Source organism: Sus scrofa, chromosome 11, assembly GCF_000003025.6.
Source record: "Sus scrofa isolate TJ Tabasco breed Duroc chromosome 11, Sscrofa11.1, whole genome shotgun sequence".
Classification (NCBI taxonomy): Eukaryota; Metazoa; Chordata; class Mammalia; order Artiodactyla; family Suidae; genus Sus; species Sus scrofa.
Window position 1 is genome coordinate 15,384,990 of NC_010453.5, and position 23,961 is coordinate 15,408,950.

Sequence of the window (23,961 nt, forward strand, 5' to 3'; positions counted from 1 at the left end):
GATCTTCACACCCTCCTGATAGAACTATAAAATGATGTAGCCACTTTAGAAAAGTTTGGCAGTTCCTCAAAAGACTAAACTATTGAGTTACCAAGTGACTCAGCTATTTCACTCCTAGGTATATATCCAAGCCAAGAGAAATGAAAAGTATATCCATGCAATGGAATACTATTTGACAATAAAAAGGCATGAAGTACATGCTGACGCATACTACAACATGATGGAGCTTGAAAATGTTATGCTAAGTGAAAGCCAGTCACAAATGATTGCATATTATATGATCCCATTTATATGAAATACCCAGAATGGGTAAATCCATAGACAGAGCAGATAAACAGTTAGTAGCCTGGGGCTGGAAGGTAGGGGGCAACAGGTAGGGACTGGCCATGGTTATGGGCTTCTTTGGGGGGAGTGTTGAAAATCTTTTAAAATTGTGATGACAGCTGCACAATTTTGTGGATATACTAAAAAGACTGGATTATACTCTTTAAATGGGTTAATTTTATGATATATGAATTACATCTCAATAAAACTATTATAAAAAAAAATCAATGTGGGGAGTTCCCTTGTGGCGCAACAGATTAAGGATCTGGTGCTGCCACTGCAGTGGCTTATGTCTCTGCTGTGGCACAGGTTTGATCCCTGACCTGGAAACTTCCACATGCCATGGGTGCAGCCAAAAAAAAGATACCGAGTCACAGTAATTCTCTGAATGGCAAAGGAAAGAATTTACAAGTCTCCTTATAATCAATTATAGGAACTCAATCTCCCTCAGCAGCCCCCTTGATAACACCTGGCCGAGGCACACATCAGTAGAAATGTCTGCTGGACCTATTACATCAAGAATCCAAAGTCATCCTATAGGTATGTTAGGATGCCATAACCATGGCCAGTCCCTACCTGTTGCCCGCTACCTTCCAGCCCCAGGCTACTATCATAGCAATGTGATTTTACAGCAAAATGTAAAGAAGCTTCACTTTTCTAATAAAACTGCCCATGACAAAGTCCCCTTAGAGTTTTTCCAATGACACCACAAAAGCTTGCTTCGTGTTGGGGTAATCTTCAGGAGAAGACCTAGCAATTTAACTGGTTCATGTCTATTCCAGTCCATATTTAATTATTCAAATCTCGGTTAGACATTAACAAATGAACAGTCCCATGTTCAATAAACCAAATATAAACCTAAGAAGTTGCAGTAGAAAACATGTAACTTATAAGTCACTCTGAGTATAATTACTAAGAAAAGTAGCTCTGGTCTTAATTTTAAGAAAAAAACAAAAAACAAAAAATAGGAGTTCCAAGTGGCACAGCAGGTTAAGGGTCTGGGGTTGTCACTGCTGTGGCTCAGGTCGCTGCTGTAGCACGGGTTCACTATCTGGCCCAGGAATTTCCACATGCTTCAGGCATAGCCAATAAATAAATAAGTAACTTTTTTAACTCTACAATTCAATGTCAATTTAGCATCATTCACTAAAATCTGAGCCTCTAAACCTAACTCACAACATTGATGAGTCATAACCAGATGGGGCATCTGGCACCATTGTACATGCCTGAAAATGAAGTATTAGACATCAGAAAAGCTTAACAAACAGAAGAGCCTTTCAATCAAATCTTAAGACCTAATTCCACATTAAGCAACCAAAACAAAGTTCAGAAGAATCCTGATTCCCATTCACTGTTTCCTCAATTCTTCCTAGGAAGAAAGAAAAGGAGTGAATTCAAGATGATAATATTTTTCTGTAGGCTATTAAATATCTGTAGCTTTACAGAATCATTACATTATAAGCTTCTCTTAACATTCAGGGGAAAAAAAACTTTATTTCTAATAAAAAGGCTTTTAACACAGAAGGGCAACTTTTAAAGACTTAATTTACAGTTTAATATTACAACACATGGGAATGACGAGACGGCACTTTATATACTGCCAGGGTTGCTTAAAAAAAAAGAAATTACATGGTCGGTTTTGTTTTTACTCAGCTTCATAATTTGCTCTTCAGACACTAGTGAAAATCTTGCAAATGGGTTTATAATCCTTGAACAAATACTCTGTTAAAACTATAATGAAAATTGTTTTACAACAATGCTAGTAGACTATTTGTACATAAAAAATTTAGAGGTTGTCATGTCTGGGCAGTTCCTTGAACTAGATTTCTCTCCTCTAAACACTGCCCTCTGTAAGTGGGCTGGGCTGGTCTCTTCTGCAGGAAGGGCCTCTGGCCACCTGGCACACCCTGATGAGGGTGATGGCTTCACTTGGTCCTTCACCCTCCACTGGAGGCGCCCCCGGTCCAGTCTCAGGGAACTGAGAGTGGTCCTGGCCTCCGGGAAGCACAGCACTCTAGCTGCCGCCCCCTCCCTGGGAACCCACTATGTGCATTTCACAGGCCCATGGCAGCACACGTCTGTGGAAAAAGCTGTGAGGTCAGTTAAACCTCTGCCACGACAAACTACAAGCTTGGGTGAGTTCTTCTAACTCTCGGGGTCTCCTGATGGCAATACTTACCTTGAAAGCTTGCTGTAAGACCCAAATAACATCTACAACAGACCTAGCACAGTCCCTGTCACCAAGTACAAGTTGCATAAACGACAGTGATTGTAAACCAGGACATCTCTTGAATGTGCCGGGCAATGCTTTTTAAGCACTTTACACATATTAACTCGTATAGTTCTTAGAACCACCCTCAATCATTATTACCCTGAATTATGGATGAGGAAACTGAGGTACAGAGAGTACAAACCTCATTCACCAGTAATGAAATCTGGATTCAAAAATCCATAGAAAGATTCCCAATTCAACAGTTATCAGCCCTTCTCATAGTAGAGGTTATATGCAATGGTTATTGATCCTAGTGTACAAACTTATGACAGATCACGCTGAGATTTCATCCTTGACTCAAGTGTTACTATCTATCAAATTTTAACCAACTCAAAAAATGTGAGCCTCATATTTTCTGCCTTCTATATATATATATATTCTGTTTTATGCTAAAGTAATAATAGCTACCATTTATAAAAACACTTCCTTACATGCCAAACACTGCACTAGAATATTTCACATTTTACTGAATTCTCACAACTTATAAGAGAGTTACTATTTAAATTTTTCAGATGAGAAAACTACAGCACAGTGAGGCCCAAAGCTGCTAAGTGCTAAGGGCAGGATTCAACCCAGACATGTAACTAGCAAACCCGAGGTCTTACCACTCTAGAATATGGACTTCCTTAGCAACAATTACCTTTATGAGAATAACTGTCACATCTCTGGTTCAGATAACTAACATTCCAGAACTTCAGAAAAATTTTACGTTTATCTGTAAATTAACTACAGATGAGACTAAAATGTTTGAAGCAGCACACTTAGCACTTCAAGTTGCAATACACATTTTTACCAAGTCTAATACTTAGTTAAAAATGATACGTCTGCCCCCTTATAACTGTTTCTATTTTTTTAATTCTTGGAATTTCTTTTTCTGCCAACATTTCAGTGGCAGAGAAGACTGGAATACTGAGGGCTGTCTTCCTTTCTAAATTTAGGTATAACATGGTTGGGTTTAGGTCAGTACAATATCAGGAACCAGATAATTTAAAGACCTAGTAATTTAAAAGGTTGCTCTAGAAAAACATGTCAAGCCAGAAAAGAACCTCTGGCATGATCATCATATAACTTCCAGAGGAATACTAAAGTGATGTAAAAAAAACATAATATGAAAGAATGAAAGAAATTTTTTTTCTGTCGTCAAGAAAAATAAAATGTATTGTTTTCTAAATGTCTGTTTCACATCCATTTATGTGGGAGGAAAATGGGACCAGGAAAGAGAAGGGAAGGACTCTGCCCTGAAGAGCTTGCAGTCCGCGGAGAGCTAGGAAGCAAGAGACAACTCCGTGAGAAAGCAGACCCATTACAAAGCATCAGAGAAAGAGATCCCATTCACCTGGGAGGGAATCGGGAAATGCTTCAGAAAGGAGGTGGGCAAAAGAGGCAGCGTGAGAGGAGGAGTGTGGCACGACCAATGCCCATCCCATAAGGGTGCAAGGACCACGCCTGGGCGCTGCCATCACACACCCGCCAGGGACCTGCTGATTTCAGCAGGCAGTAACTGTGCAAAGAAACTCATGCCCTCTTATGACAGTAATGAAAAGAACTGAAGGGAACTTTATATCCATGCCAGGTAGAGGGCAGAAGGAGTCCCTGTAAGCATTCAAGTCCCTTAGTAAACAACAAATAAAGAGATCTTAGTACAGGAAAAAAAAAAATTAAGGGTAGTTTTGCTTGGAAAAAGGTTTCTCAACCTGAGCAGTATGACATTTGCGGGCCGATCAAGCTTTGCTGAAGGGCTGTCCTGGGCACTGTTGGATGTTTCGCAGCAATCCTGGTGCTTCACCTCTAGATGCAAGCAACCACTCCCCTACCCCCAATTTTAACAACCAAAATTTTTTCCCAAATTACCAAATGTCCCCTGGGGGGGGGGGGCAAAAATCCCTCCCAGTTGAGAACCACTGGCCCAGTTTTTTGTAGGGAGGAATGCAGAAATACAGGAATGCCTCAGAGATACTGTGGGTTCAGTTCCAGACCATGCAATAAAGCACACAGGCAATAAAGTGAGTCACACAAATTTTTTTTTTTTGGTTTCCCAGTGCATACATAAGTTACAATCACACTATGCTGTAGTCTATTAATGCATTATGTCTAAAAAATATATATGTACCTTCATTAAAAAATACTTTATTTCTAAAAAAAAAAATGCTAACCATCATCTGAGCCCTCAGTGAGTTGTAATCGTTTTGCCATAGTAACATCAGTGGTCACTGGTCGTAGACCACCATAACAAATACAATAATGAAAATGTTTGAAATATTTCTAGAATTACCAAAATATGACACAGAGACACCAAGTAAGCAAATCTTCTGGAAAAATGGTGTCAACATACTTGCTCGACGCAGAGTTGCCACAAACCTTCAATTGCATTTAAAAAAAAGGCAGTATCTGCAAAACACAATAAAGCAAAGTACAATAAAATACGTCCGTACTCAGATTTTTTTTCCTTTCTCCCTTCTATCTGAAAAATCTCTGCAGATAAGATGGATAGAGGACAGGGGGACAGTAACCTTTGCCTTCTAATGTGGCAACCCCAATCTCTTTAGCCCGCGAAACAATCCCAGGAAGGATTATTCTCATTTTACAGATAAAGAAAACTGTATTTAATGTTAATAACTTATCCAAAGTTCTGTTAAGTTCAACAAGCTTGAATGAATTTGGTGACAATGTTTTAGTTCTAAACACCACTGCTCCAAAGAGCCCTTTTACGTAGGTAAACAGCAATTCCATTATCTTGATAAAATAAATATTAATAACCCTCTACAAAGCCTCATACTAAAATGGCACAAATCCTGTCCATCTATTAGGAACTACTTATTCAGGAAAAATGTAACATGCAACCAGTTCACACAAGCAACATACGCCAAAGCAGCTGGAAGAAATAATCGCTGTAGGCTGACGAGATTTTTAAAGGCTATGTGGGAAAGCCAGGGACGATGAAGAGCATTTGAAGCAGGATCCAAAGCCAAGCACTATCTGTCTCTGAAGCCCGGGCTATCATTTCCTCCAAACCACACTACTGTTGCCAAGCATCTTTCAAAGCAAAACCAAAAGACTTTCTCTCAACAAGAGGAACCCTGGATTTATACAGACCAGCTGATAATCTAGTCAGGTCCTATTCATGCAGTGGAAACACGGCCAAATGGTACGGAAGACTGACCAGCACCCAGTCAAGTCTGGATGACAGCTCAGCTAAGAATTGCACCTCGTCCTTGTCCCTTAAATGAGGGCTCAGTAGCCTTCCTGAAGCATAAGCTCACTCCAACCACAAAATCACTTCTATCCAAATGGGTCTTTGTTCTATCTGCTAAAACCAGAGCGTCAATCTCACCAAGCCACGTCCGTCTCCCCGTGACAGGAAGTGTCCTTCCTCCTCCTAAGCAGTATGTGGACACAGTGACACAGCATACAGAACACGTTAAAGCCCACTTGTCCATCTGGTGAGGAAATCACGGGGCAACTCCACTGCGCTACACCGTGAGCCACGACTGGGTCAGTGGGTCGCCTCCTCCCAAGCTCTCCCTAATCATCACCACAAAGGCGCTCCTTCCTCTCCTCAGAGGGCAAGAAAATTCACTACCTCAAAGGCTCAGATACCAAAGTACTTTTTCATTTTTCAGTCTAGTTAATTACCAGGGCGAGCCAGCAAAACTCCTATCTTAGGGTTGTCAGTATGTGCATTAATTGTTTAGATTCTTCTAGTAATTAACTGATTATCCATTAATACTATTTTACATTCACATTTCCAACTTGAAGTCCTAGTTTTTCTTCTAAGATTCTGAAGATACTCCTTCTCTCTGATGTAACAAGGTGAAGTGGTTAAGAATCTGAGATCTATAATAAAAACCCACTGGCACCGTGGTCCCATCACTTACTGAGTAACACTGGACTGTGTCACGTTATGCCTCAGTTTCCTTGCTAAACAATGGGGTAGTGGAGTTTCTGTCATGGCTCAGTGGAAATGAATCTGACTAGTATCCATGAGGACAAAGGTTCAATCCCCGGCCTCAGTGGGTTAAGGATCGGGTGTGGTCATGAGCTGTGGCATAGGTCAAAGACACGGCTCGGATCTGACATTGCTGTGTCTGTGACGTAGGCCGGCAGCTACAGCTCTGATTCAATCCCTAACCTGGGAAACTCCGCCTCAAGTGCGGTCCTAAAAAGAATTAATTAATTAATTAAAATTAAAAATGGGATAGTAATGACACCTACCTTATATGCTTATGCAAGCATTTGCCTGAATTTGATATTCTCTCTCTCAAGGAGGAGGAGGGATGAAAAACCTCAAACTTCATTGTCACTTCAAAAAACTTAATGCCTTCTAAAAAGAAAGGGTGTTACTTAAAATGTAAAAAGGCAAAATAGAAAGAAAAACAAATTACCCGTATTTATACAATCCAAATATTACCCACCACTAATATTTGGGGATATTTCCTTCCAGACATTTCACACAATTAGAAACTGAAAGATATTTCATACGATTGGACCAGTTCACATACAACTTTACGCTCTACTTTTTCACACTGCCAGGTATTTTCCCAAACTATAAGAAACTGTTCCAAAACACAAAATAAGTATCCAAAGTACCCTATCAAACTTGTTACAGAATTACTAAGAAAGTTCAGGAAAGACAGGACTAGTTCAGTGTCTTGGCTGCTTTCTTTGGTTTTATTCTGGTTTTTATCTAAAAATATTTTATATAATCAAGGAGCGCAGAAACATAAAATGAAAGCCCCAGACTCTTAGCTACTCTAAATTTTAAATCGAAGTATTTCGGCTAATGCTAAAACATGTAGTATGGCCTAATTACAGAGCTCCCTGCCCTGAGCACCCTCAACTTGCCCTACAAGTCCGTCCCAGCAGTATCATTAAAGCCATTTTACAGATAAAGAAGCTAAGACAGAAGTGATGTAACTTGTCTAAATATGAATTATCTGGTTACCAATATAGAAACAAAATCCAGGACTCCTAATATTTACTCAAAAATTACAGATCTCTGCTAAGCTCATGAGGGTATTATAAAAAGCAAATGCTGGAGAGAATTCTGATAGCTCTGAAATGACCCCAACATCAGTTCTTGAGAACTCTGGGCATCCTCTGAAGGGTGTGAGAAAAGATTGCTAACCATGGGTCTAAGCATGTTTTGTAGACACTGCACTGGCTAGCCAATTATCTGGCAACAATCTGTGACTAAGACAGGGCTAGTGTTCCCTCCCCTCCCACCTCGGCTCATTCCAAGTGGTGAGTAAAGTTTCCATGTGGACTGAGAAGAGGTGGGGACTCTGCTGCCTTAAACAGAAAAGGAAAAGTTACTGGGAGGACCTGTGAGAAGGCAGTGATAAGGGTGAGAACATCAAATCCAATGGACACAGAGAAGCATTCATGATGTACGGGCTGCACCTGAGTCCCCAGGAATATAGGGATATACCAGGGTCTCTCTCACACACACAAAGTATTGGCTCAGGTGCCTCCAAAGTGGTTTATAGGAGCTTAGAGTCCTTCGTATGGGAGATTCCCAACTCCAAAAAGCCTGGTTTGACTGGGTCAAATCTCTGTAACCAACAGATAAAATGTCTACCTATGGAATTATTCACCCAAAGCACAGGAGCAGCATTCTCTCTCCTTATTAAAGCACAAAAACCATACAACCCTGGGACTTTAACTGTTTTTTTACTAACATAGAGACTTCTCTAGTCAATGGCCTCATACTCTCCAGGCCAGAAATTAAAATGTAAAACTTCACAGAATGTGAAATCTACCACCACCGCCACCACCCATCTCAAAATTAATAATTTCCACGTTTAATACAGACAGAGGAGGAAGGTGGCTGAATTTGATCAGCCATACTATGGCTAGAGATAGAGTTCAAGGTTCACCACTGAAAAGCACTAAGACACACTTTAGCTCAATAAGAACAGCTGATGACAATATACACCTAGCATATCACTGACATAGCTATGGTCACGCATCGTGCGCCTTGGTGTGCTTCTCTCTTCCCCAAATACAGGTTTAGTATAAAAAGAGGTTAAAATAAAGTCAAACATAGGTTAACTACACATCAAAGAATGGGATAGATTTGGTGTGTGGATTCCAGTGGAAATTTACATCCATACATTCAGACTACCCCACACCCAAAAAGCAGTTTCCTTCCCTTCCCCAGCACGAACTGCAGTTTAATAAAAAAAAGAAAATTTTTTGAGACAAACACATACAGATTTTTAGATTAAAACGCTAAAATACACAGTTGCTTCCATTTGGCTTATTCCTCTCAGCTCCTCTCCTCCTTACGGATTTCCGCTGATGGACCTTGCTTAACGTAGGGCTTGTAGCTTGTTCCTTTGCAGCGCAGAACCATCACCCTTCAAACACTGGTTGGAATCCACACAGGCCTCCTGACCCTGTTCTTTTACTTCTATGTCAAAGGATGACAGAGCATCCAAAAGCTAACACAGTCTCTCTCCAGCCACCCTACCTGCCAGAAGCATGATGTCCTAGACAAGGGCGCTACCAACCCCGCCACGTATTCACTGGTCATTCCCCAGACACAAACAACTGGGTTTGTGGTTCTGTATTTTGACAACATATGGAAATCTTAAGTCCTCTGAAGGATTTATTAAGGAGTTAGGATTGGTTAGCTGGGAAAAAAATAATTATGGGAATGGGCTTCATGTACTTGAAGGGGAAAGAGATTAAGCTCATTCAGTGTAGCTGAGGCAGGGGAGGAAGGGAATTAGACATGAACACATGGGCTTGATAGAGAAGTAAACTTCTCAGCAGTGTGAGAGGTAGAAGCCAAGCAGAGGCTCCTACACCAAGTGGCAGTTTTAAAATTTGTTCACGGAGTTCCCGTCGTGGCGCAGTGGTTAACGAATCCGACTAGGAACCATGAGGTTGCGGGTTCGGTCCCTGCCCTTGCTCAGTGGGTTAACGATCCCGTGTTGCCATGAGCTGTGGTGTAGGTTGCAGACGCGGCTCGGATCCCGCGTTGCTGTGGCTCTGGCGTAGGCCGGTGGCTACAGCTCCGATTCAACCCCTAGCCTGGGAACCTCCATATGCCGCGGGAGTGGCCCAAGAAATAGCAACAAAAAACAACAACAACCAAAAAAAAAAAAAAAGACAAAAAAAAAAAAATTTGTTCAAAACGGAGTTCCCGTCGTGGCGCAGTGGTTAATGAATCCGACTAGGAACCATGAGGTTGAGGGTTCGGTCCCTGCCCTTGCTCAGTGGGTTAAGGATCCGGCGTTGCCGTGAGCTGTGGTGTAGGTTGCAGACGCAGCTCAGATCCCGAGTTGCTGTGGCTCTGGCGTAGGCCGGTGGCTACAGCTCTGATTCGACCCCTAGCCTGGGAACCTCCATATGCTGCGGGAGCGGCCCAAAGAAATAGCAAAAAGACAAAAAAAAAAATAAAAAAAAAATAAAATAAAAAATAAATAAATAAAATAAAATTTGTTCAAAACTAAGACTTCACGATTCTTCATACCTTCTCTTAAAGTTCAGCAAACTTTAGAGCCCTCAAGCCAAAACCTAAGAACTAGGAGATAAATGGGAATGCCAACACTTTAGAACTCCTGTGTAGACAGACAACCTCTCAGACAGTAATTCTCCTTGTAAATACTTCTGAACAGGATCAGATCTATTAATGATGTAGTGACCATTTCCAATGGTAGTTGTAAATACAACTGGGTTGTTGTAATGAAGTAAAAAAACACCAGTAACCAGAAACAACTTTATTATCTCACCCAATCGATAAGGTGGAGAAATGTATTCAAATCAAATAAAAGGGCTGAAAATGAGAAGAAAAGCAAAGAGGAGATGAAAAGGGAGGGAGGCGATCTTTAAAAAGTGCCCTTTTAATATGAGCATCTAGATGTGTACCCTCAAAAGCTCAGGAGGCTACAGGAGGCATTCTCCATTTGGTGGATAACTGAGAACAGGACAGGCTCCCACATTCACTGTTAACTAATCTACCCCAAGTACTGCCTTTACTTAGATGGGAAATGAAAAATTAACAGAAAAGCAAGCCTATTAATGCGTTACTAGGAGGTAGGGTCACAGAGCACAATTTTCTGTTTAAAGCACTTAAAGCTAAAGTTGACTTTTGTGACTTTTAAAAAGGAAATATTGTAAAACCCTGGTTCCAACATTTCTTTCCACTTCATCAAATTTTATATACTAAAATCTCATGAAAATTCAAAGCAGATAATTTTTGATGGCCGTTTTGACCACATTCAAGAAACAGAATCACACAGGTAAACTTTTAGTCGGTAGCAGCAAAATACTCCCCAGGGAGAGGTGCAAATATATTCCTCTTTGCAGTTTTCTCTGCTGTTGATGTTGACGGCACTTAGAACTGGTAAAGACATCACAAAAAGACAAGAATTTTAGTTCTTTCTACCATGTGTACTTAAATGAAACACAGTTCGAAATCCTACAATGCTAAATTAGTCAAAAATTCAAATCCAGATCAGAGAAAATAAAAACTAATCATGAGTATATCATTTTCTGAGTATTCTGCATTAACTACTTTTGTAGGCTCAGACTCCTAATACAAAGCTTGCCAAATGAACCACACCCAGCAGAAAAAATTAATGCCCTCTTTGGGTGTTCCAATTTTACTTTTTTCCTGTCTTCCTCCACCTCTTTGAAAGAGCCAAAATGTGTATTCCCCACACTATCACAGGAAACAAAGCAAGGGAATTCCATCTAAATTGAAGGATGTCAAATTCGCAAGCACAGCCAAGCAGGATGTCAAAGGTCACGCCCCATATTTGGCCAAACAAAAATACTGCTTAATGTATTTATAGCCAGAATGAGTAATTATAAATCCAAAAGCTATGACCTGATGAAAGACAGAAGGGATATTAAATTCGAAAGTTTTTAAGCTTACCAGGGTATGCTGTCCTAGTTCATTCAAGTTCATTTGCACAATAAACGCAGTCTAACAAGTTTTTAAGCTCTACCGTAGGCCCAAGCCTGTGAGGTGCTGGGTCTCCCCACCCGCCTCGGAGGGGGGTCTGCGGAAAGGTGGCTACTAACTTGTTTCAAGCCAAAGTAACAAGACAGCAGCCCAGGGAAGCAGAGGCCGTTCTCCAGCAGAGGTGAGCTTTTGTGCAAAAAAGGCAGGTCACAGACTTGAAAGCTTGCTTAATAAAATTCAATGTCATTTTTTTAAGTGAGTCCCTGAAACAGTCTCAGCAAGCCACCCAGAAACAAGTTTAATAGGGCACATGATTAAAAGGCGGGGGGTGTATGTCTCCATTTCAAATCCCAGGGGTATATTCACACAGTTAAGGATCACAAAGAATTTAGTCATGAAAGGAATCCCTCTGAATGTTTTCAGTTTTCATGTTATCCTCTGACTTCACTGCTGCTTCCTTCCAGTCCTCTTTAAGAGAGTTATTTGAAACACAAATGGAGGTGGGGAGTGCAAAGGAGGCCTAACTGGAGGCCCTGAGTTGTGAATCGCAGAAGAATGGATTTCAGCTCATGACTTCCAGGACTGAATGCGTTTTCCCTTTTCAGTTCTTGGCTTTTATATACATACACATACACACACACACACACACACACACACACACACACACACACTATATAATACAGCTAAATATATACAGGCAGTGGTAGTGGTTAGCCTAATCACTATTTTAATTTTTTTCTTAGAAATACAATTTATAAGGCATACAATCAAATGGTAATAAATTCTGAAAATGACAGATCTCAAACAGGCACCCTCCCACTGTTCAAGGAGAAAAAACACTCCGAGTAAATATGGGCTGCATCGGTATCAAGATCAACATTCTCCTCATTTCAGTCTCTATCTCCCATATTCTACCCTCCTCCTCAAAATGAAGCAATCACACTAAGGAATGCAACAACACAAACTTTAATATTCAAACGTACTCACTAAATGGCCTGTAACTCCACTAGGCTGAAAAGATTACTTTAAGAATAGTTACTTCCGAAGAGACACCACAGTGAGAAATTCAGGTGAAAAAGACGATGAGGGGCAGTCTCTGGAAGGATGGTAACAGGTAAGGGACTCATCCTCCAACAAAAGGACCCACCTAAATACTGAAGTCTGGGAGGGTAATTCTTAAAGCTTTTAACACTCACGCTTCTAAATTTTTATGTTAATAACATGACTTCTGCTTTTTGTAATATGTTCTCAGAATAATTAATTATCAAAGGTGTCAAAATGGCATTCCAAGAACTATAAAACACCTTAAGGAAACACCCCAGGAATACTGGAATATAATATTACAAGACCACTACAGAGCAATGTGGTCCCAGCTGGGGACGTATCCATTATATCACAAAAAAAAGAACTATTAAAGCATGCCTAATTACAGGAATTTTTAACTGTAAAAATTTTCCTTAGCATTAATTTTTTTAACTATCCCACATATTTCAGAAGTTAATAAAAACAGCAATGAAAACTATTATGGTAACCTCTTTTAAGATGTAAAGCCATCAAATACTGTGTTTAAAAATCAGTGTTACATTATAATCTGAAAGCCTGCGTGTTAATGCAAATGCAAGTAATAAATATAAATCCAGGCCCCATATAACTAATTCTATTTCATGAATTCTAAAGGGTTCGAGAAGTCACTTTGGGCATACAGGTAACAGAAAAGACTGAGAGTACAGGAATCTTTCATACTCAATTTACACAAATATCATAATGGGCCAATAAAGAAAAAGGTAAATTCTAAAAGGCTGAAGGAGACCAATACAGTAACACAGATTACGTAAGACTCTCTCAGTAGGATGGTCCACAGGAAGCTTTCACATTCACTACATGTAAATTCATGATGGCATGCATATCTACCCACCTAGAGAAAAAAGGTTTACCTTCAAGTTTAGAGAGATGCAACCAGCTAGGTACCAGATACACAAACAACCTCAATTGATAGTTACAAGTTCAGCGAGTTGCTGGCTACTGCCTCCCCCTCTTCTGAGGGGCCTTGCAGAGCAAAGATGGGATGTAACTCCTGCCTTAAGGTAGCTAGGGAGTTGAAATGTGACAATGAACCCTCATTGGTGTAACAAATTGATGATTCTGCAAATTAAGTACCACAAGAAGCTATAAGATCTCGAATGCACCTATCTGGATGCAACACCACACTTAAGAAATAACTGGAGAGCCTCCTTGCCTGCCTGCGTGCATCTCTCAAAAGCATCCTAGATAAATCTATTTCTTGCCTATCAACAAAAAGGAATAACTGAAAAAATTCATGTCAAAATAGTTGTACAATAACATCTACTACCTCAAGAATCTGCCAAAATAAGGGCCTCTAGCTAAACCATATGCAAACCATTTCCTTTGACCTTGCTTCCAAGCAACCAAACTGAAGTATGATATTTACTTGTATAAACCATTCCCAGATAATTTTTGTGGTTGTTTTGTTTTCAACTTTGAAGGACACACAATATTTACAAGCCTATGAATTAAGTAATTCAATCATAATTTATCTCTCCAAATTGGACTCGAAATTCAAATGCATTTCTTTTCAGACAGAGAAGGGAGGTAAACCCTTTCCACGCTTACCCTCAACACCACTGCAAAGATACTGCCCCCCCCCTGTTCTGTGCACAGGCCTTTCTCACTTGGACAAGATGGGTCTTCCCGCAAGCCAACTGAGCTACGATACTGGAGGAAGAAGAACACGAAGTGTCTAACTGAAAAAGGAAAACTGCTGGGCGGGTGAGGTTCTCCTCTTCCTCCTTTCTTCATGAGGCCTCTCTCTTGGCTTGAGTGCAAATAAGAACCGAGGGGTTAATTATGCTCTCTGAGACAGTTTTTTTTTAACTGCAGGTACAAAATGCAACCACTGAGGTCCCCTCCCCTTCCTGATGCCAGGTTCCTCTAGCAACTTTCAAATTTTTAACTTAGCAAACTATTAATGGAGGTCTCTTACTTACAGAGGAAGCTATGTAACAATTTCAGGATCATAGCTGTAAACAGAAAGGGGAAAAAAAAACATTTTTTTCTCTCAGCCCTGATGCTTATCAAATCTCTAATCTTTATTAAAAGGAGAGATTCACAAAACTATGATGTTCTAGATTCCTAGATTTGTAAGGAATGACAATTGAGAAATATGTTTGATTTAATCAAACAAAAGAAAACAAATGGACAAAGGCTACCTGCTCTTCCTACCCTCTTTCTCTTTATAGCTTTGCTTTTAATCAGATGAGCTGGGCAGCATCTCCAGAGCTGTTAAGGTCACGGCATTTAGTATTAGGATCAGTTCTGTAATTTAACCCACACAAAGAATAACACTGTAATCAAGATGAATATCATCTAAGGGGAAAAATAATCAAGGCAAAAAAAGACTTTCTTTTTAGATCAAAGATCTATAGTGAGTCTTTAGAACCAAGTCACTCTCAAAAAGGTGGCAGCCTTGGGATTTCCATGCATGCGGCTGGCAGGGGTGTAAGAGGAGCAGGGCTTGCTGGAAATAACACATACCAGGGGCCACATGCTTTACAGTTGGTGTTCTCTTCTCAAAAGATGGTTGCGGCACCCACCATCGCTAAGAATTAAAAAACTCACATGACTCCGTGTCAGCAGGCATGGGCTGCCTTGGAAAAAAATGACCTATCCTCCCACAGGTCGGCAAACTGACATCTGACTGTCCTCCCAGAGGACACACAGACCCCACACATCTCCCCTTCAACATGAGAACCAGCATGAGACACAAGTTGAAGAATGAAGATGTCTCACATCTCTTTCTACTCACAGAATGAAAAGACAAAAGACATGGCCTGAAATTTTGAACCACACTTGACTGACAAACATTAATAGTTTGTCAAACTAGTAATGAAAGATTAATAGAAAAATTAGATTGGTCAATTCCATATTGCTTGCTAGTTGCTTCTGACTAGTCTACCCTGACATTAGCAATCACACAAGTGTGATAGCTGGCATACTTTGAAAGCTGTTTCATCCATGTGGAAGGTACCTTACTTGCTCAACAAAACCCTCAGCAGTGTGGTCTACTGAATAAAGTGCTGTCTGCTACTATAGGTATAAATACACTAGTAAAATAGCTGTCTACATTTCTTTAACATCTGTTATTTCTAAAGTGGCTAATTAATAACTTTTAATAAACCTGTGTTTGTGCCTTTTGATATGTCACAATACAGTTTTTTACTGCATAAACCTTTTAATTCACCAAAAACTAATCAAACTCCAAGTACTATGAATGCATGCAGTTATGTCTGTCTGCTTGGCATCAATTTAGGGTTTAGACTATCTAAATTTAACCTCTTCTGGATCCACAGAAGTATTTTATTATAATTTTCATCCTATACTTGGGTTAGTGGATAAAGATACAAACAATGAGAAGGCTATAGAGGATATCTAATATTTAGCTAATACGAGAACTGACGTTCAAATTTTAAAGCTTCTTTTTACCCGAATGGAACTTTCATTCACACCTGCCCTAAGGATATTTTGAGGTTGCTAACTTCAAGACTTCTCATTTTAAAAAAGAAAATTAATTCAATAGTGATTTTTTTGGTTTGTTTGAATCACCCTCCCCCCAGGACACTAGGCATAAAAAGTTAATTTTAAGGAACAGCTCAAGCAAAAAGCTAAACATTTTATAAACATCTATTATTCACATTAAGTCAATTACAAAATCTGTTTCATGCATTAGCAAATTCTGTATATCAGTTTTAAACCAAATCCACCACTTTGTCTTTAAACTGCATTCTGTGGTCTCTATATTTATACTTAAGCATGGCTCTGAGAAACTGCATTTAAAAAACTATAAATGTAATCCTATTTTCATAATTTGTTATATTATAAAAACATACACTCTCATAAAAAATGCTCTATAACATTTTAATAATGTATATAAAGTCCAAGTTCAGTCTGACAACAGAGACTCTCCTTCCTATACTTTTCAAAACTTTTCTGTTTCACACATCTGTCACTCAGAGAATCTGTGCTTCCCCTATTTTCATTCCTTTATGAACGCCAGTTCATCACTCCAAAAATAAATTTAAAAAATTAAGATGGACTGATAGAAAGATGGACATGGCAATGGATAAGTATATGATAAAGCAAGTATAATAAAATGGTAAAAGTAGAAACTAGGTGGTAGGATGGGAGTTCTCTTGTGGAAAGCGGGTTAAGGATCCAGCACTGTCCTGCAGCAGCGTGTGTTTCTGCTGTAAAGCTGGCAGAGTCCCTGGCTCTGGAACTTCCACATGCCACTAGTGCGGCTGAAAAAAAGAAAAAAGAAACTAGGTGGTAGGTATCTGGATGTTCAATGGAAAATTCTCCCAACTTTGCTGAATGTTTGCAGTATTTTATAATGAAATCTTGGGGAAGAATAACACCCCTTTTTCCAAGGCCCACCTCCATGACCAGCACAGACTCCATTTTTCTCAAAGGCATTTAATTCTTGCTACCATGTACCATAGTTACCATATGTCACATCTAATCTCCCTACAGGATCCAAAAGTGAATCCTATTTCTATCATTTAAAAGCTTCTAGAGGAGTTCCCATTGTAGCTCAGTGGGTTGAAAATCCAACTAGTATCCATGAGGATGCAGGTTTGACCCCTGGCCTTGCTCAGTGGGTTAAGGATCCAGTGTTGCCAAGAGCTGTGGTGTAGGTTGCAGATGCAGCTCAAATCCCAAGTTGCAATAAATAAATAAAAGCATCTAGGAAGTTCCATGGTGGCCTAGTGGGTTAAGGATCCCATGTTGTCACTGCTGTTGCTCAGGTGACTGCTGTGGCACGGGTTCAATCCCTGGCCCAGGAACTTCTGCATGACAGAGGCCAGGCCAATAAATAAATAAATAAATAAATAAATAAAAGCATCTACTATAACTTTTTGTACACAATATCATTCAACAAATGGTAAGAAAATACTTTGACTATAAACTGAAAATAATCACTGTTCTTTAGTAATAGTACTACTAAAATTATCCTCACATATTACAGAACATGAACATTTTTTATTGAAGTATAGTTTATATACAATACTATAGGTTACAGGTATGCGATACAGTGATTCACAATTTTTGGAAGTTATAGTACACTTACAGTTATTATAAAATATTGGCTATATTTGTGTCAGAATGTGATCATTTTGAACACAGAGGAGGCTGAAACATAAAAGATCCACCTTCTGAAAAATTTTTTTCCAAGCATGTATTTACAACATAAGTGAGATGGCAAAAACATGGAGACATTAAAGTTAAATTAAAATACACAGGAGCAGAGTTCCCGTCGTGGCCCAGTGGTTCACAAATCCGACTAGGAACCATGAGGTTTTGGGTTCAATCCCTGGCCTCGCTCAGTGGGTTAAGGATCCAGCGTTGCCGTGAGCTGTGGTGTAGGTTGCAGACACGGCTCGGATCCTGCGTTGCTGTGCCTTTGTCGTAGGCCAGCATCTACAACTCCAATTCCATCCCTAGCCTGGGAGCCTCCATATGCCACGGGTGTGGCCCAAAAAAAAAATAAAAATAAAAAATGAAAGTGCTACCTAGGGGAATGGTTAGAAGCTGGAAGTGAAAATCTCAGGAGACACTGAGAAAGACACCATGAGAAGAGAGTGCTAAAGAGGACATCATCCAGGTATGAAAACAGAGGCAAAGGGCTAACGACCATTCACCAAATCGGGAGACTCAGGCTGGGAAACTCACCTGAGAGCAAAGGAAATACAGCATGCTTAGGTTTAGATATGTTGAATTTGAGGTGAAAGTAGGGCATTTACAGCTTTCAGGTAACTGGAGACTTAAACAATAAAAGGATAAGGAATCTGGAAAGAATAAAATAAGTCTACACCCAAGTCCTGAGGCATACTTACAAGTGAACATAGCAGGGAAAATGATGAATCAACTGGAGGGGAAGCAAGAAAGGAGAAGGTGGGGGATCAAGGTGGTACAACACAACTGAGCCCAAGATAAGAAAGGATGTCTACAGAGAGGAAAAGGGAAAATGAGAAAAGGCAAGAACCAGGACCATAAAGAGTACAGTTCAGCAAGCTTCAGAAACCCAGAACTGTGGGCTACAGAAGCACATCATGCAGCTGTCACTTTTTTTTCCCCTGTAATGAATATGACCTGAAATAAAGGACACAGGTTAAACTTATGTCCTTAAGTAATGCATTAAGGTGAAAATTCATTAGATAAACTGAAAAAACAGTTGCAGATTTAGTTTTCCAATTTCATTTGGCTTGATATCAAAACGAGTTTTCTTTTTTCTCTTCTTTTGATTATACCAAAGCTACATAAAGATGGATTGGGGGGGAGGTGGCCCAAATGCCTTCTAAGAGGCAGGAATAACTCAACCCAAGACTTAGTATTTGCAGTGCTTAACCCACAAGTCAATAAACCACAGGTAGACTGAGTGGAGTAAACTAGGATGCCGACCGGGGGAAAAAAGTGTTTTCTCTTTTTAAAGGTTGATCCATAAGAAATCACCAATGTACCATGTAAAAAAAAATACATTTTTCAAAAAATAAATAAAATAAAAGACTTCAATGTTGGAGTTCCAGTCATGACGCAACAGAAATGAATCCGACTAGGGACCATGAGGTTGCAGGTTCGATCCCTGGCCTCACTCAGTGGGTTAAGGATCCTGCGTTGCTGTGGCTATGGTGTAGGCCAGCGGCTACAGCTGTGATTAGACCCCTAGCCTGGGAACCTCCATATGCCGCAGGTGGGGCCCTAAAAAGACAAAAGACAAAAAATAAATAAAATAAAATACATTTTCATGTTTATGTTCTACACAAGTCCACAAAAAAATAAGTAATTTTCTGTAAAGAATATCTGTGCCACTGACTTGAGTGTTGTTAGCCCTTAGGAATTAGCAAAAAAGCAGTTAGGGAGGGGGAGGGATCCTATCCAATGGAATACAAGTCTTTACCTCTCAAACCCCACAATAAACACCTCCAAGTGCAACTGGTCCTCTCTGGCTCACAATTGAGGGACAACCACGCCAACTTCAGAATTTTGTGTGCACCAAGAAAAGGTGGTGATCCAACCCAAGGGAGGTCTCAGGGAGCTTGGGCAAGTCTCTGCAAGTTGTTACTATGAAGGCCAAGGCAAATCCTGAGAAGCAGGGCTGAATCCACTCTGCTGATTCAATGCTGAGTACAACTGCTAACTTCTTTGCTCTCTCCCATCACCATGGGGTTGATGCTGACTTTCTAAGAGGATTCCAAGAAGCCCCAAAATTATGGCACACAAAGACAAAATAAACTGGCAGAGCAAATTCCCATGATGCCAGGGTACTGGGTAGTTTCCAAGGGCAGAGTGTTCCAGAAAAACGCAAATAGTTCAGGCTTCCAAAAGAAATTCCAGGCCAATACAGATAGCTACCCTCTTAGAAAGTCACAAAGAATTGCAGTTTAAGAGTTTGGACAGGAGTTCCCATCGTGGTGCAGTGGTTAACGAATCCGACTAGGAACCATGAGGTTGTAGGTTCAGTCCCTGCCCTTGCTCAGTGGGTTAATGATCTGGTGTTGCCGTGAGCTGTGGTGTAGGTTGCAGACGCGGCTCAGATCCTGCGTTGCTGTGGCTCTGGCGTAGGCCAGTGGCTGCAGCTCCCATTAAAACCCCTAGCCTGGGAACCTCCATATGCCGCGGGAGCGGCCCAAGAAATAGCAAAAAGACCAAAAAAAAAAAAAAAAAAAGAGTTTGGACAAAGAGGTCAGAGCGCAAGGGCAGGCAAAATGTTGGCACCCTATGAAAGATTCTAACCAGCCAGTAAGTATTTGCTCCTCCCTCCTCATTTCATACACCCACTTAAAAGATCCCTATGCAGTGCATGATAGCTAGCCATACTTATCTGTCCACTGCCAACGTGACAACATTTCAGTAATGGGGGGCAGATCTCAACAATCTTTAAGCTATTTTTTCCTTTTTCTTTTTCTGTCACACCCATGGCATATGGAAGTTGCCAGGCCGGGGACTGAACCTACGCATCAGCAGCAACCTGAGCTGCTCATTTAACACAGTGTGTCACAGCAGGAACTCCTTGAACCTTTTTATAAAAGCTCGCGTGAGAATTAAATATGCCTTCTTTCTAGTATTCAAATGTTTGCCACTTTAAAAAAAAAGCTCTGAGTGTCACTTAAAATTAGAAGCCACCCCCTCACCAAATCTCCACAAGGATTTGCCAAAAGACCAAAAGTAAAATCAAGTTCTTATGAGGAGCAATTAAGGTATTCATATTTAGCATCTACTTGGGAATTTTTGAACTATCTCAGCCATAAGACATGTTCACATCAGTCCCACATAACTTTCAGCCTACAGCAAATAAGCTATCACTTATCACTTCATTACATTATCCCCTTACCCATTTTTAATTCCTTTCCTCATGCTTCTTTCCCCAAATGCGTATATGGAGATTTCTCATACAACTGTAACCAAAAAAAAAAAAAAAAAAAAAAGGTTTTCTTTAAGGTAACTTTAGTAACCTTCACCAGAATTCTGTCAAATGTGACTGTGCAGCAAGAAAGCAGTCATCATCCCTGCCATGGAATTTCTGTGGCTAAATTACTCACCTGTGGGTTGCAAACCCAAACGACAGAACAGATAAGAATTTTTAAATATGAGCAAATGCACTATCCATTCACAGAACAAATTAAAGAATCTTCTTTTGAAAATAAAGAGTATCTATGATATCTAAAATTAACAAGTGTTGTCTTATCGTTGAAGCATTGTTTTGACCTAAATTAAGTGTTCCAAATGATTTCAAGAGTCAATTCAAAACTACAAAAACAAAAAAAGACAGAGCCAGAGCTCACAATATTACTTCCCAAGCTCTAGAAAACTTTCTATGTGGAAAACACACATACACAGGTCAGGGAAATAAAGTTTCACTATTTATAAACACCGTACATGGTTTAAAAGATCCCGGGTTTTCCAAGTCTCAGCTTCCACTTTGTGTTTAACTTATGACAGTTCCAACACGTATTAAAATAAGTGTAAGGCAGTTTTAACATACCATTCCTACAAACACAAAATGCATATCTCACAAATACAACCAATGTTAAGTTTTTGAACTTTTTAACAGCTTTCCAACTATTTTGTCCTACGCAAATGACTTTCAAATTCTCAGGCAGGCCCCAGGAAATAAAGCACAAGAAACTTTATTTAATTAAAGATTCAGCCTAATTCCCTGTAGTAAATCACAGGAAATATTCAGTTCCAAAGCAGCCTCTTCTTCATCCTAAAACAACTAAATTTTGGTTGATTTGCATTTTAGAATTGAATTTTTTTAAGCTAAAAGCCATAGTAAAATTTCTCCTTTTTATGAATCTTTAAAACAGGCCAGTCTTTTAGATGTGAGAGTGAAACTTGGTTTTTACCAAGTAACTCATTTTTATGAAAACTCCAACCAGAAGACTAGTTATGAGTTAGAAACACTCCAGGCTGTTTCTTTTCTTCTTAAAATACCCTTTTACTCAAAGTGAAAATGCACTTGCTGTAATCTGACTTGCACCAACTGACTCTGATTACACCTGAAACATTTACTCACTGAGAATGGCAGCCTGCTCCCCCGCCCCAAGCTCCACTAGATTTCCACTGGGAGCTGCCACTGGGCCTCCAATTCTGGACAGTCAGTCCTTACCAACATTTAAGAGACCTTCTAGCTCTAGGAAGTAAATTTAAAAAACAAACAAACAAACAAACAAAAAAGCACACCTTTAACTACCTGGGAAAAAAATGAGAACAAGTAGAAACCTAATAAAAATGGCTGGGGTCAGGGAGTGATTTTAGTCTTAGAAACTATTAAAAAAAAACAAAAGCATAAACCTTAAATGCTTAAGTTATATTCCTAGTTTAAGAATACAGGAATGATCTGACTTAAGACCATTTGAGAGGCAAAACTAAAACTAATCCCCAAACTTTGCCTTTCCCTATCTTAAAAGAAAAACACTCCAGCAAGCTTAAGTAGGCTGTATCCATTTCCAAGGACATGAAAAAACGGTGTTAAGTACACACTGTACTTTTAATTCCGAAAACAAAAAATTTAATGGCAAATGGTTTTACAACAGCTCAAGTAGGATTGATAAATGAACAAGTAAGTCAAGTACTTAAATTCAAATGTTATAAAATTGGATTTGGCAGACAACCCCCATTTTCTGACTTTAAAGAATATATACCAAGGGTAAAATAAGGAGGCACTTTACTTTTTTGAAACCTAGGTAAATTGCATGTAATGCCTGGTAATCAGATCCTAAGTGAAGCCTTTACTCTAAAATACATTTTGGAAAAAATAAGATCCTTGTTCCTTCTCCAGGAGCTTCAACACGATGTGATTAACTTAACCTTTTTGACACACATTAACCACAGGAATGACAGTGTACGTAAAACAACCTTTGTGCAACAAATGCGCAGCAAAGAAAAATCTTTATTATGCTGTACAGTCCCGAGGAGGAGTGAAGAGGAGTCTGACTCAACCAGAGAACCTTAACATCGATCCTTCCACCTGTAACAGAAAGTGTCAGCTTCTGGAAGTCGCGGGGCGAACCGCTGGCCGGTATGCCTCCCCCAGCCCGTCCTCCTGGGAGCCCCAAGGCCTTCTCCACCTCAGGGTAGGGATGTGCCCCCACCTGAGTGTCTCTCCCGCTGTCTCTCGGTCTCTCAGAAAGGCAAAAACGGCCAGAGGCACCGCGTGTACAGGCCTCCGTCGAGACAGGAGGTCCTTGCAGGTTCCCTTGACTCGAACCTTCATTCCAACTCCCCGAACACCAGTCACCTGCCCCTCGGACCTGTACCTCCAAACGCTGTAACCCTGAGGGGGCAAAGCAAGAATACCCACGTCCCCAGCCCTGGCCATCCAGGAAATCCTCTCCGTGCTTAATTAAAGGCCTCGAACCTTCGGCGAGGCCAAGTTTGGGGGCACTTCCTTGGGCAGAGACGTGCCGGCCTTGCTGCCCGGCGGCCGGGCGAGGAGGTGCCCAGGGCCAGGACGCGCTGGCCCTTTAAAGGCGCTCGCTTCCTGCGCTCGCGGCCCCTCCCTCGCCGTCGCCTGCTCCCGCCCCCGCCGAGGGTCACACTTGAACTTTAGCTCGCCCCGCGCCGCCGGGCGCCGGCGCTCCGCAGGCGGTGGCCGCCCCTTTGCACGTGTCGGAGACGCTACCTCTGGCTCTGCGCGCCCGGACCCCTGCACTCGAGGCCACTTAGAATAAAATCAAAATAAAACAAAATGCATACGGCCTCCAAAAACCGCGCGGCCAACCTCCACGGGCCGGCTGCCTCGCGCCCTGCCTGTCCCCTCCACCTGCAGCCCCGTCCCCCAGCGGCGGGGCTCCGAGGCCCCTCGCAGCGGCCTCCCCCGCCCAGCGCTGCGGAAACGGCTCCGCGGGGCGGCGGGGAGCTGGGGGGCCGC

General features: G+C 40.8%; 1 protein-coding gene across 1 annotated transcript in view; it reads right to left on the reverse strand.

Moving 5' to 3' along the window:
- FOXO1 (forkhead box O1) overlaps positions 1-23,961 on the reverse strand; it is a 92,838-nt gene that overhangs the window by 67,768 nt on the left and 1,109 nt on the right. The window lies entirely within an intron of this gene.